The sequence below is a fragment of the Anabrus simplex genome, chromosome 3 (assembly GCF_040414725.1).
Source record: "Anabrus simplex isolate iqAnaSimp1 chromosome 3, ASM4041472v1, whole genome shotgun sequence".
In the NCBI taxonomy this organism is placed as follows: Eukaryota; Metazoa; Arthropoda; class Insecta; order Orthoptera; family Tettigoniidae; genus Anabrus; species Anabrus simplex.
The window spans coordinates 153,757,769-153,771,201 of NC_090267.1; the positions used below are offsets into that span (position 1 = coordinate 153,757,769).

General features: G+C 42.8%; 1 non-coding gene across 1 annotated transcript; it reads left to right on the top strand.

Moving 5' to 3' along the window:
* Nucleotides 1–524: 524 nt before the first annotated feature.
* On the top strand, nt 525–596 carry TRNAA-UGC (transfer RNA alanine (anticodon UGC)). Its single transcript has one exon. It is a non-coding gene; the product is annotated as a tRNA-Ala (tRNA).
* Nucleotides 597–13,433: the final 12,837 nt, after the last annotated feature.

The following is a 13,433-nucleotide window of genomic DNA, read 5'->3' on the forward strand; positions in this document are numbered from 1 at the left end:
CTGCTAAGGGGACGAAATATGGCCTCCCTATCTTACACATTCACAGTCCTGTTTCTTTATCCAATAATCTTTCTTCAAATATTTGAAATCCTTCCTCATTCAGACATTACCAACATGACAAGCACCTGAAATTGAAACATCGACCTACTTCATGTAGGAACAACAGACCAAAAGGACAAATATTTTGGCACCATGCGTTCCTTAACAATAAGCCAAACCTTACTGGCCTGTGTGGGTATTGAACCCACGACTTCCGAGTTATTAGCACGACGTTCTGAGCAGCTGAGCGTACGGACCTCAATCACCAGCATGCCTCAGTCACTATCTCGCTCGTGTGCAGCGTCACCGCAGTGTGAAAGTAAGTATAACCTACTTTTGCCTCTCAGCTACTGATGTAATCTGACAGTCTGATAAAAATAGCCCGTTCAGCTTCACAGGAGGTACTGTACATCATTCATTTCCTACACAAATTACGCAATCACCAGTAGAACTTATATAGACTGATACACCGTGCAGTTTTGTGTGGGGATGTAGCTCAGTGGTAGAGCGTTCGCTTTGCATGTGAAAGGCCCCGGGTTCAATCCCCGGCATCTCCAAGTTAATTTTATATCAGAAAATTAATGAATTTTATTAAGAGTCGTGACTGAGGCTAGTTGCATATCAGAAGCACCTTAACTCAGTGGTTTAGAGTGTCGTGTTAACAACGCGAAGGTCATGGGTTCGATCGTCTGCACTGGTCACTTACTTTCACCTTCTTGATAAGGAGTGCCTAGTACCAAAATATTTGTCCCTTTGGTATAACATCCCTACGTGAATAGAAGAGATTATCTTTCTTTCTCTCTTTCTTTCCTAATACCCTTTACCGTCCAGGGTTGGTTTTCCCCCCGGGACTCAGCGAGGGATGCCACCTCTAACGCATCAAGACCAGTGTCCTGGAGCGTGAGACTTTAGGTCGGGATACACCTGGGAAAGAGGACCAGTACCTATCCCAGGTGGTTCCATCTGCTATGCTGAACAGGGAATGGGAAGATATGAAGGGACCGACGAAGAAAAGGGAAGGAAGCAGCCGCGGTCTTAAGTTAGGTACCATCCCGGCATTTGCCCGGAGCAGAAGTGGGAAACCACGGAAAAACATTTCGGGGATGGCTGAGGTGGAAATTGAACCCCCCTCCACTCAGGTGACCTCCCAAGGCTGAGTGGACCCCGTTCCAGTCCTCGTTCCACTTTTAAAATGTCGTGACAAAGCCTGGAATCGAACCCGGGCCTCCGGAGATGGCAGCTAATCACACTAACCTCTACACCACAGAGGCGAGAAGAGATTATCATGTTTAAATTTCAGATGTTTGGTATGTTGGTCGTCAACCAATTTCTGAATTAGGAAGGAATCCGAACATTCGAAGAAATGTTATTGTGTAAAGAAGAGGATTGTGAAAAGCGGGAATCTAAAGGAATAACAGATAAGGAAAATGGCGTCGAAGTTAGAGGATTCTATGTATGCGTTATGAACGAAAAAAGTTCAAAAATATACAGTTTAATGGGTTGTTTAAAAAAAAAAAAAGAAAACCGAGCTCGATAGCTGCAGTCGCTTAAGTGCGGGCAGTATCCAGTATTCGGGAGATAGTAGGGTCGAACCCCACTGTCGGCAGCCCTGAAAACGGTTTTCCGTGGTTTCCCATTTTCACACCAGGCAAATGCTGGGGCTGTACCTTAATAAAGGCCACGGCCGCTTCCTTCCCACTCCTAGCCCTTTCCCGTCCCATCGTCGCCATAAGACCTATCTGTGTCGGTGCGACGTAAAGCAAAAAAAAAAAACCGGAAGTTGTAATATCGCTCAATAGTGTCCAACCAGTTTGACACCAACTTTGAGGGTGAAGTCGACGTCATTGAAGTAGTCGCATAGGCGTTGTATTTCTGTTCGCAAGATACTAGGTTCGATCCTACTTACCGGTTTCCAGCACTGAAGCCTACGGGAAGAATTCTGACAGTGTCCCTCTTAAATTTACAGTATATCAATTGAATAACCAAAACCAAGTCAAAGCCCATGGGGCAACAGCCCGAAGGACAGTGGCCTACCAAGTGACCGCTGCTCAGCCGGAAGACCTGCAAATTACGAGGTTTCGTGTGGTCGGCACGACGAATCCTCTCGGTCGTTATTCTTGGCTTTCTAGACCGGGACCGCTATCTCACCGTCAGATAGCCCCTCAATTGTAATCACATTATGCTGAGTGAACCTCGAACTAGCTGCCAGGTCCTGGTAAATATCCCTGATCTGGCCGGGAATCGAACTCAGGGCCTCCGAGTAAGAGACAGTTGCGTTATCCCCTCACCGCGGGGACGGCAACTGAATAACAAATTATATGACTATTTATTTTTTCCTTTCTTTCTTTTTTTTCTTTCTTTCCTTCTTTCTTTCTTAATCTGTTTACCCTCCAGCGTTGGTTTTTCCCTCGGACCGGGCGAGTTGGCCGTGCGGTTAGAATCGCGCAACTGTGAACATGCATCCGGGAGATAATTGGTTGGAACCCCACTGTCGGCAGCCCTGAAGATGCTTTTACGTGGTTTCCCATTTTCACACCAGGTAAATGCTGGAGGCTGTACCTTAATTAAAGCCACGGCCGCTTTTTTTCCCATTCCTAAGCCTTTCCTGTCCCATCGTCCCCAAAAGACCTCTCTGTGTCGGTGCGACGTAAGACAACTAGCAAATACCAAAAAAAAAAAAAAAAAAAAAAAACCCTCGGACTCAGCGAGGGATCCCATTTCTACCACCTCAAGGGCAGTGTCATAGACTTTGGGGGATACAGCTCTGGAGGAGGACCAGTACCTCGCCCAGGCGGCCTCACCTGCTACCTTGAACAGAGGCCTTGTGGGGGGATGGGAAGATTGGAAGGGATAGACAAGGAAGAGGGAAGGAAGCGGTCGTGGCCTTCAGTTTTTTTTTTTTTTTTTTTTTGCTAGTTGTTTTACGTCGCACCGACACAGATAGGTCTTACGGCGACGATGGGACAGGAAAGGGCTAGGAGTAGGAAGGAAGCGGCCGTGGCCTTAATTAAGGTACAGCTCCAGCATTTGCCTGGTGTGAAAATGGGAAACTACGGAAAACCATTTTCAGGGCTGCCGACAGTGGGGTTCGAACCTACTATCTCCCGAATACTGGATACTGGCCGCACTTAAGCGACTGCAGCTATCGAGCTCGGTGGCCTTCAGTTATGTACCACCCCGGCATTTGCCTGGAGAAGTGGGAAAACACGGAAAACCACTCCGAGGATTGCTGAGGTGGGAATCGAACCCACCTCTAGTCAGCTGACCTCCCGAGGCTTAGTTCCAGCCATCGTACCACTTTTCAAGTTCCATGGCAGAGTCGGGAATCGAACCCGGGCCTCCCGGGATGGCAGCTAATCACGCTAACCACTACACCACACCTCTAGCACCTCATGGTCAGGGTTCTGGAACGCGAGACTTCGGGTCGGGTGGATACAACCCGGGAGGAGGACCAGTACGTCGCCCAGGCTGCCTCACCTGCTATGCTCAACAGGGGCCTTGTAGGGGGTGGGAAGATTGGAAGGGATAGACAAGGAAGAGAGAAGGAAGCGGCCGTGGCCTTAAGTTAGGTACCATCCCGGCATTTGTCTGAAGAAGAAGTGGCAAACCACGGAAAATCACTTCGAGGATGGCTGAGGAGAGAATAAAAAACCCTCTACTCAGTTGACCTCCCGAGGCTGAGTGGACCCCGTTCCAGTCCCCGCACAACTTTTCAAATTTCGTGTCAGAGCCGGGAATCGAGCTCGGGCCTCCGGGGGTGGCAGCTAATCACACTAACCACTACACCACAGAGGCGGATATTATTATTATTATTATTATTATTATTATTATTATTATTATTATTATTATTATTAAATGAGGGAAGTAGGAAGTAGGTTATCACGTAGGCTGTTGTTTATGTGACTGTACTTGATATTGTGATAGGCTAATTGTCCCGGGACCTCCAATTTTACGTAGAATCCAAACCACGGCGACGAGATTTTAACCGCGTCCGCTTTGGTGGGAAGCCAGTGAAAATGCCACTCAGCTTTCATCTTTCATGTGTATTATTATTATTATTATTATTATTATTATTATTATTATTATTATTATTATTATTATTATTATTATTATTATTATTATTATCGTATTTGAAATTGTTTTTGAATTGTTTTAGGGGTTGTTTAATGATAATTAATGAATTAATAAATTGTACAGTTTAATGGAGTTTGAATTGCTTTTTTTCTCCCTTTGTACATCTCTCTAATAATTGCTGAAATGTTAGGAACATAACGGTGTCCTCCTCTTGTGTTTCCACTCTCCTCGATAGTCCCGTTATGAATGCAATGTGGTGCAATGCGCCGTTATTTTCGTTATGCCCATTACTGTCGGTAGAATCAAGTAAAAACTGTCACCTAAAACATACGGGAAACCCACTCAAACATCACAACGATTCCAGTCACCCGTCAACTCACACAAATAAGTAGGACGGAACACCATACACAGAGCTATGGCCATACCAAAGAACAAAACAGATTTGAACCACGACAAATAAAACAAATTGCTGTAAAAAACATAGTAGACCCTCTATTAAGAAAACAACAAAATAGCCTAAACAAACCCCTCCTCGAACAATATGTACTTATCAAATTCGTGAACAAAATACGTACAAAATAGGTAACGTATTCAAAAAGCAAACCTTTACAATAGCATTCAGAACAAAAAGCATTTCTAAAAAATAATTAGTAAATGAAATATGAATAAAAAATATCATTTTTTCCAAATCAGGGGTATATGAACTAAAACGCCAAGAACCAAATTGTAATGTAACATTGGGGGGGAGGGGGATGAGGGAGGGTTGCGGTTGTTTTACGTCGCACCAACACAGATAGGTCTTATGGCGACGATGGGACAGGAAAGGGCTAGGAGTGAGAAGAAAGCGGCTTGGCCTTAATTAAGGTACAGCTCTAGCATTTGCCTGGTGCGAAAATGGGAAACCACGGAAATCCATTTTCAGGGCTGCCGACAGTGGGGTTCGAATCCACTACCTTCCGAATACTGGATACTGGCCGCACTTAAGTGACTGCAGAGCTCGGTGCAATATTCAATACAATACAATACAATACAATAGATTTATTTTGTCTGGCAAGATTAAGGCCATTAGGCCCTCTCTTCCATCTAACCAGAAAAGACAGTTTTTACATGTGCAAAATTGAAATAAGTACACTTACAATTGAAACATCTTGCAACTACTAAACAATACAATATTATGATTAAAAAAGGAAAAAATAGGAGAATGATGATGATGATGATGATGATGATTATTTACACAATTATGACATGATTAGCTAATTTCTATTATCCTTGGTAATAACAGTGGGATTATATAAAGTCTCTAGTTTGAGGGAGGCTAAATCTACAATATCTCCATAGCATTACTTAATAGGTAGCGGTGACAAAGTTGCCTAAAACTAGCAGGCGAAGCTCCTCTGACAGAGACGGGCAGTGCATTCCATTGTCGTGCCGAAGAAATAACAAATGAGTTTGTGTATCGTGTGGTGCGGTGAGGTGGAATAGATAAGAGTGTATCAGATTTTGACCGTGTTCCAAAACTGTGATTGGATGAGAGGTGGTGAAATTGACTGTACAAGTAGGGAGGTGAGCATGAGGAGAGTATTCGACGAAGAAGGCATAGAGCATGAAGATTACGGCGCTGTTTGAGTTTTAGCCAACCGAGTTCATCGTAGGCAGGTGTAACATGGTCAAAGTAACGTAGGTCACATATATAGCGAACACAGGCATTTTGCGCGCGTTGTAGTTTGTCGTTAAGAGTAGTAGTCAGGTCGTTGTACACGGCGTCACAGTAGTCGAAGTGAGGCAATACCAGAGTGCAAATAAGGCGTTCTTTTAATATTCGAGAAAATATGTTGCGGAATATTCTAAGTGTGTTGAGTGTCGCAAATACTTTCCTGGAGATGCTGGTAACCTGCTGCTTCCAAGAAAGATGTTCGTCTATCATAACGCCGAGATCTTTGACAGATTCACTGAAATTAATGGGTGAATTTTGTAGGTAAAGTTTTGGTAAAGTGAATTTGCTTATAGTTTTTGAACAAAGCCGAGGATGTGAAATTATTATAGCTTGAGATTTTACGTTATTTAATCTAAGTCCATGCATGTCAGTCCAGTTACAGATTTCTTGTAAGTCTCTATTGAAATTTTTAATTTCGTCGGTTAGTCTTTCCGGTTCACAGTGCAAGTATAATTGTATATCGTCAGCGTACATGTGGTGTCTGCAGCTGTTTACCGACGACGTAATATCATTTATATAGACAGAAAATAGAAGCGGTCCTAGGACAGACCCCTGTGGAACACCAACCTCTACGGATCGCCAGGATGAATATTCATTGTTGTTGTTTCTTACACACTGCAGACGACCACGGAGGTATGAATTCATCCACTGAAGACTGTTTGTCGAGAACTGGAGTTTAAATAGTTTGGAAAGTAGTATGTCTATGTCAACAGAGTCGAAAGCTTTAGAGAAATCAAGAAGAGCTAGTATGGTAACTTGTCTTTTGTCCATCGCATTGCGAATGTCGTCTGTAACCTTAAGTAGTGCAGTAGTAGTGCTGTGGTTACGTCGAAAACCAGACTGGTGTTCGTCAAGAATATCGTGTATTTGCAAGTAGTTGGAGACTTGTTGGTGTACAATGAATTCTAGGGCTTTTGAAAGGACCGATAATATGCTCACAGGTCTATAGTCAGTGTTAACATACTACAGAAAACCCCTACTTTTAAGGTATTAACGTTAGAATGCACAGTTTTTTTTTTTTCCAGTGGTAAACTAAGCCACTTGACTTGGGCCGATTCTGCAAAACAACTACAGACTGAGTTTTGAAATAAAACATCTATATGCACATTGTAAGTCCCACCTTTCGCAGATCGGTAGCAAGCACTCAAAACCACGGAATTTTAGTTATTTATTCTAGATTTCTCCTTATTTTTATTCATATTTGTTACGGAGTTATCCGTGGAAGGCAGAGGTGAAAGAAGGTGCGGGCTGGAATGGGTCAAACTACAAGTTCGAAAGATGAATTAAAATTTCAACAAAGGTTATATTTTCAAAACTTAACAATGGTTACATAGAATTTGAAAACTTAACAAGTCAACAACAAGCCAAAATCAGATACAAAGAAATTACAAGTGTTAGGGGATTATTACAAGGTCTGGGCTTCGAGCCCCACAATCACAATCCTTGAGCTATTAGCCCAACTTTATCATCATCATCATCATCATCATCTGTTTACCCTCCAGGTTCGGTTTTTCCCTCGGACTTAGCGAGGGATCCCACCTCTACCGCCTCAAGGGCAGTGTCCTGGAGCTTCAGACTCTTGGTCGGGGGATACAACTGGGGAGTATGACCAGTACCTCGCCCAGGCGGCCTCACCTGCTATGCTGAACAGGGGCCTTGTGGAGGGATGGGAAGATTGGAAGGGATAGGCAAGGAAGAGGGAAGGAAGCGGCCGTGGCCTTAAGTTAGGTACCATCCCGGCATTCGCCTGGAGGAGAAGTGGGAAACCACGGAAAACCACTTCCAGGATGGCTGAGGTGGGAATCGAACCCACCTCTACTCAGTTGACCTCCCGAGGCTGAGTGGACCCAGTTCCAGCCCTCGTACCACTTTTCAAATTTCGTGGCAGAGCCGGGAATCGAACCCGGACCTCCGGGGGTGGCAGCTAATCACGCTAACCACTACACCACAGAGGCGGACCCAACTTTATCAAGGTACAAAATTGAACAAAGGGGCAGAAAACCCCATCATGCCAAGGAGCACTTGCTCCTAATTACAATGTTAAGCCTCCTAGAGGCACACAGAGATTAAATTTAGGAAAGAGCAGACCCGCTCTCAAAGTTCAAGCCTATCAGGAGGCCATAAGCAGACTACACACAAACTGCCCTCAAGGCACACATATAATGGTACAGGGGTACCTCGTACCCAATCTACTGGGCCTTCTGAGGAAGGAAAACAAAACGAGTTAAATAAATGGCCCAAAATACAAAATTGAATGGAGGCGATTACTTGCACTCCTACACTAAAGTTTTTTTAAAACCTATGTGGCGCTAGGCCGATAATACAGGGGCTAATCCCAAGCTAAGGAGGTGACCCGTATGAAAAAACTTTAACACATTGAGGAAGAAAAAACGGTTATGAAAACGTGGTCACCTTAATTTCAAAAATTAAGGGGAGCTCGAGGGGTTAAGCACTCTCTATCCCCGCTTTACAGTAAAAGATATTTGTAGTTTTTACATAGACAGAAGAGGAATTTACATTTTAAAGTGGTAGGTTACATATTAAAAGGTTTCGAACCCTCCCCGAGAGTTAAACTGCTGAGCTAGCGAGAAATAAAGATGTTAACAGGCCATTACCTTGTTGACGAGCTGCTGCTTGAAGAAAGAGGCGCTTCCCGCCCCCTGCTACATATCCACACACTAAGTTATATAATACTGAAGTGACACCGAGACAATAAAATCAGCAGTTTTTATACCCTCGTGGAAAATTCGAGACCTTTCAAGAATGAATAGACACCTCCCCCCCCCTCAACTTTATTGGATAGCTTAGAGCTACATATCCATAGCGAAGAAGACATACACTATTGGTCAAAAATTAATTAAATAAATTCGGGATTGGCTGAGTTCAAAACTGGCGGACAGGAAGATTAATATTGCCAACCCAAAAAATGAAAGAACAAAATGTAGTAAAGACAAAACTTAAGAATACAAAATTTCTTCAAGGAAGTTCATTCCTTCGCACCAGAGTGCGTAATCATAATTTTTAGTAGAGACATCTGGTAGAGAACGTCCACACTTCTTGGTCAATTACAAACAAAAACACATCAAAATTCACACAGAGCCATCTTCGGAGAAACTTCTGAGTTAATACAGTTTTTTAAAGTTCAGGCTTTCTCCTGTAGAGTTTCAACTGGCGCAATATTTGAACTAGCGGCGTGGAGGTGTACCGCCCGGTACAATATTAACTAAAATATATGCTAACGTCAGATTTACCGGTTAACATGTAATATTGCAGATTTACTGAAATGCAAGGTGACACAAACTTCCTCTAAAAAAACAATGAGGTAATCAAACACCTGATGAATTGTCGAATACCTTTCATTAAAAGACTGTGAGGGCCGATGACCTTCGATGGTAGGCCCCTTTAAACAACAAGCAACAAGCAAAAGGCTGTAAAAATAAAAATCCAAGAAAAAACATGCTGCCTCATTCTTAACATTGTACTATCATTCTTAACTGCTTTCTAATGCTACACACTTGGCTCTAGTTCGGCACACTGTGTTTTCAATCACATTTGCATCATCCGTGAAGTTATTAAGGGCTTGATTGTAGTATAACTGAGCTTGTTCAGACAGAGTTCTTCTTCTATTTCTTCTTTGCAGATATTTTATTGCACTCCTGTACTACACTGACCAATTTATAAGAGTTCCTCCAAGAATAGACTGATTTCTTCTTTAATACTTGGTATTCATTAAAGTCTCCATTGTAGTTAATTCTTGGCAAAAAAAAAATACCCTTCTTTCCTTTTTAGTACAGAAGCTCATCCAAAACAGGAAACACGGGCCAACTCCTTTGATGCTTATTAGACTTATTAGAGTTTGGAAAATATCACAGCCTGACTTAGTACAGTTTTGGAAAAAATGTGTGATTTCCAACCTCACACTTTACGATGACATAGTGAGTTCTGCAATACACTATTAGCAACATAGATAGGTTTAACATTACAAACAAGACCCAACGGACTTCTCACTTTCTTCAACAACTGACTTAGTGAGTTTTGGAAATGAACTCTTTAGTTATATTCAAAATGGTTTATAATGAAGTGTTATAATACCTGTTTTGTTTTTTTGCTAGGGGCTTTACGTCGCACCGACACAGATAGGTCTTATGGCGACGATGGGATAGGAAAGGCCTAGGAGTTGAAAGGAAGCGGCCGTGGCCTTAATTAAGGTACAGCCCCAGCATTTGCCTGGTGTGAAAATAGGAAACCACGCAAAACCATCTTCAGGGCTGGCGATAGTGGGATTCGAACCTACTATCTCCCGGATGCAAGCTAACAGCCACGCGCCTCTACGCGCACGACCAACTCGCCCGGTAATACCTGTTTTGATTCTATACAACTGATGTGTACTGGCACGGGAAGTGAAACGTTTATTTATAAGATATAGTAAATTAACCTATTTATTTTCACATTTTGAATTACTTTTCAAATAGTAATTTCGACTCTCGAGGAGAAGCATTCATACTAGTTATGTTAATAACCATTACCTCTGTAACAATTCTTTAAGAATTTTATTAAATATGGTAAAAGGTTGTTACAACGCTTACGGGTGTGGTAAGCCAATTTCATATATGTTTCCTTCTTCAAGCTCCTTCCCACAACATGGAGGAAGATTTTAATTATGGTTTCCATGTGTGGAAACATTTTAACTTCTGCTTATTAAATTCAAGGAATTTTCTAGACTAAAACAAGATACAAATTAAGTGCAACATAGTTTGGTACGCACAGGTCATTACACCGATATGATCGTTTTTAGAGTTTGTCAGAACTCGTAGTCATCATCATCATCATCTGTTTACCCTCCAGGTTCGGTTTTTCCCTCGGACTCAGCGAGGGATCCCACCTCTACCGCCTCAAGGGCAGTGTCCTGGAGCTTCAGACTCTTGGTCGTGGGATACAACTGGGGAGTATGACCAGTACCTCGCCCAGGCGGCCTCACCTGCTATGGTGAACAGGGGCCTTGTAGGGGGATGGGAAGATTGGAAGGGATAGGCAAGGATGAGGGAAGGAAGCGGCCGTGACCTTAAGTTAGGTATCATCCCGGCATTCGCCTGGAGGTGAAGTGGGAAACCACGGAAAACCACTTCGAGGATGGCTGAGGTGGGAATCGAACCCACCTCTACTCAGTTGACCTCCCGAGGCTGAGTGGACCCCGTTCCAGCCCTCGTACCACTTTTCAAATTTCGTGGCAGAGCCGGGAATCGGACCCGGACCTCCGGGGGTGGCAGCTAATCACGCTAACACTACACCACAGAGGCGGCCAGAACTCGTAGTATTAATCTGAATTGAAGTTTTTGAGTTTATTTGAATAAATCTGAGTTAACTAATTACTTTACTTTTTTTCATTTTCACTCTATTACCAACCATGTGCGATATGAACAAGAGCCAAGAACCCTGAGAACTACAAGAGTAGGTGAGTATTCTTCGCCACCGACTTGAAGCAGCCGGAAGAAGTGTCCGAAGCGTAGAGTAGTTTTTCAACGAGTTTCTTCTTATCAGCAAGGTGAGAGAGATTTTTACTAGCTGCCTTCCTCTGGAAAGTACTTTTTTCCGAAGTGGGTGGCTCAGACGGTTAGAGAGCTGGCTTTCTGAGCCTAGATTGGCAGGTTCGATCCCGTGGTATTTGAAGATGTTCAAAAACGTCAGCCTCGTGTCGGCAGAATTCCCGGGACTTAGAAGAACTTCGGCACAAAATTCTGGCACTTCGGCGTAGCCAAAAATCGTAAAATTACTTAGTGGATCGAAAAACCAATTTTTTATTATTATTACTATTATTATTATTATTATTATTATTATTAATATTATTATTATTTCCGCCACGGTGGTGTAGTGGTTAGTGTGGTTAGCTGCCACCCGCCGGAGGTCCAGGTTCAATTCCCAGCTCTGACACGAAATTTGAAAAGTGGTACGAGGGCTGGAAAGGGGTCCACTCAGCCTCGGGAGGTCAGATGAGTAGAGAGGGGTTCAATTCCCGCCTCAGCCATCGTCGAAGTGGTTTTCCGCTGTTTTCCACTTCTCCTAACTTAAGGCGACGTCCACTTCCTTCCCTCTTCCCTGTCTATCCCTTCCAATCTTCCCATCCCCCACAAGGCCCCTGTTCAGCATAGCTGTTGAGGATGCCTGAGAGAGGTACTGGTCATTTTCCCCAGTTGTATCTATCCAAAGTCCCACGCTCCAGGACATTGCCCTTGAGGCGGTAGAGGTGGACTCCCTCGCTGAATCCGAGGGAAACCCAATCCTGGACGGTAAACAGATTAAAAAAGAAAGAAAGAAAGAAAGAAGGATTATATTAATAATAATAATAATAATAATAATAATAATAATAATAATAATAATAATAATAATAATAATAATAATAACTTCCCACTCCTAGCCCGTTCCTGTCCCATCGTCGCCGGAAGTCCTATTTGTGTCGATGCGCCGTAAAGCCAATTGAAAAGATGTTATTATTATTTTAATTACTGTGTTAATTACTGTTAATTCTTAATTATTAAGTGTGTTGATGGGGTGAAAGTTCCTTTTGGGGATCATTGTAAATACGTAGGTGTTAATATAAAAGACCTTCATTGGAGTAATCACATCAATATGATTGTTAATAAAGGGTACAGATCTCTGCACATGGTTATGAGGGTATTTAGGGGTTGTAGTAAGGATGTAAAGGAGAGGGCATATACGTCTCTGGTAAGACCCCAACTAGAGTATGGTTCCAGTGTATGGGACCCTCGCCAGGATTACTTGATTCAAGAACTGAAAAAAGTCCAAAGAAAAGCAGCTCGATTTGTTCTGGGTGATTTCCGACAAAAGAGTAGCGTTACAAAAATAGAGATTGCGTGGGAGGACATCAGTAGACGAATAAGTTTGAGTGGTGTCTTTAAAAGTAGGAAAGATCACAATATGAAGATAAAGTTGGAATTCAAGAGGACAAATTGGGGCAAATATTCGTTTATACGAAGGGGAATTAGGGATTGGAATAACTTACCAAGGGAAATGTTCAATAATTTTCCAATTTCTTTGCGATCATTTAAGAAAAGGCTAGGAAAACAACAGATAGGGAACCTGCCACCTGGGCGACTGCCCTAAATGCAGATCAGTAGTGATTGATTGATTTTTTGTTGTTATTGTTATCACTAGGGTCTATTATTATTACTTCAAATCTCAATCTCGATGTTGGGCCGATGACCTTCGATGTTTGGCCCCTTAAAACAACAAGCAAGCAACAAGCAACAATCTCGATGTTACTACGTTAGATGACTGTCGCAACTTCTCTTCTTACAATTTTAAGGATCCTTCCTAAAGTATAGAAATGATCTACTCATGTTAAATTTAGGCACCTAGAAACGGCTTTACATATACTTAGCATTTGTATTGCAGAGGACTTTGCTAACATTTTCTTACTCAGTGAAGAAAAGGAGAGGGAAAGAGCCTCTCTCCCGTTTCCCAAGTTCACCTTTTCAGTGTCGGGCACCATGGCTAAATGGTTTGTGTGCTGGTCTTTTGTCTCAGCGGTCCCGGGTTCGATTCTTGGCAGGGTCGGGAATTTTAACCATAATTTGTTAATTCCGCTGGC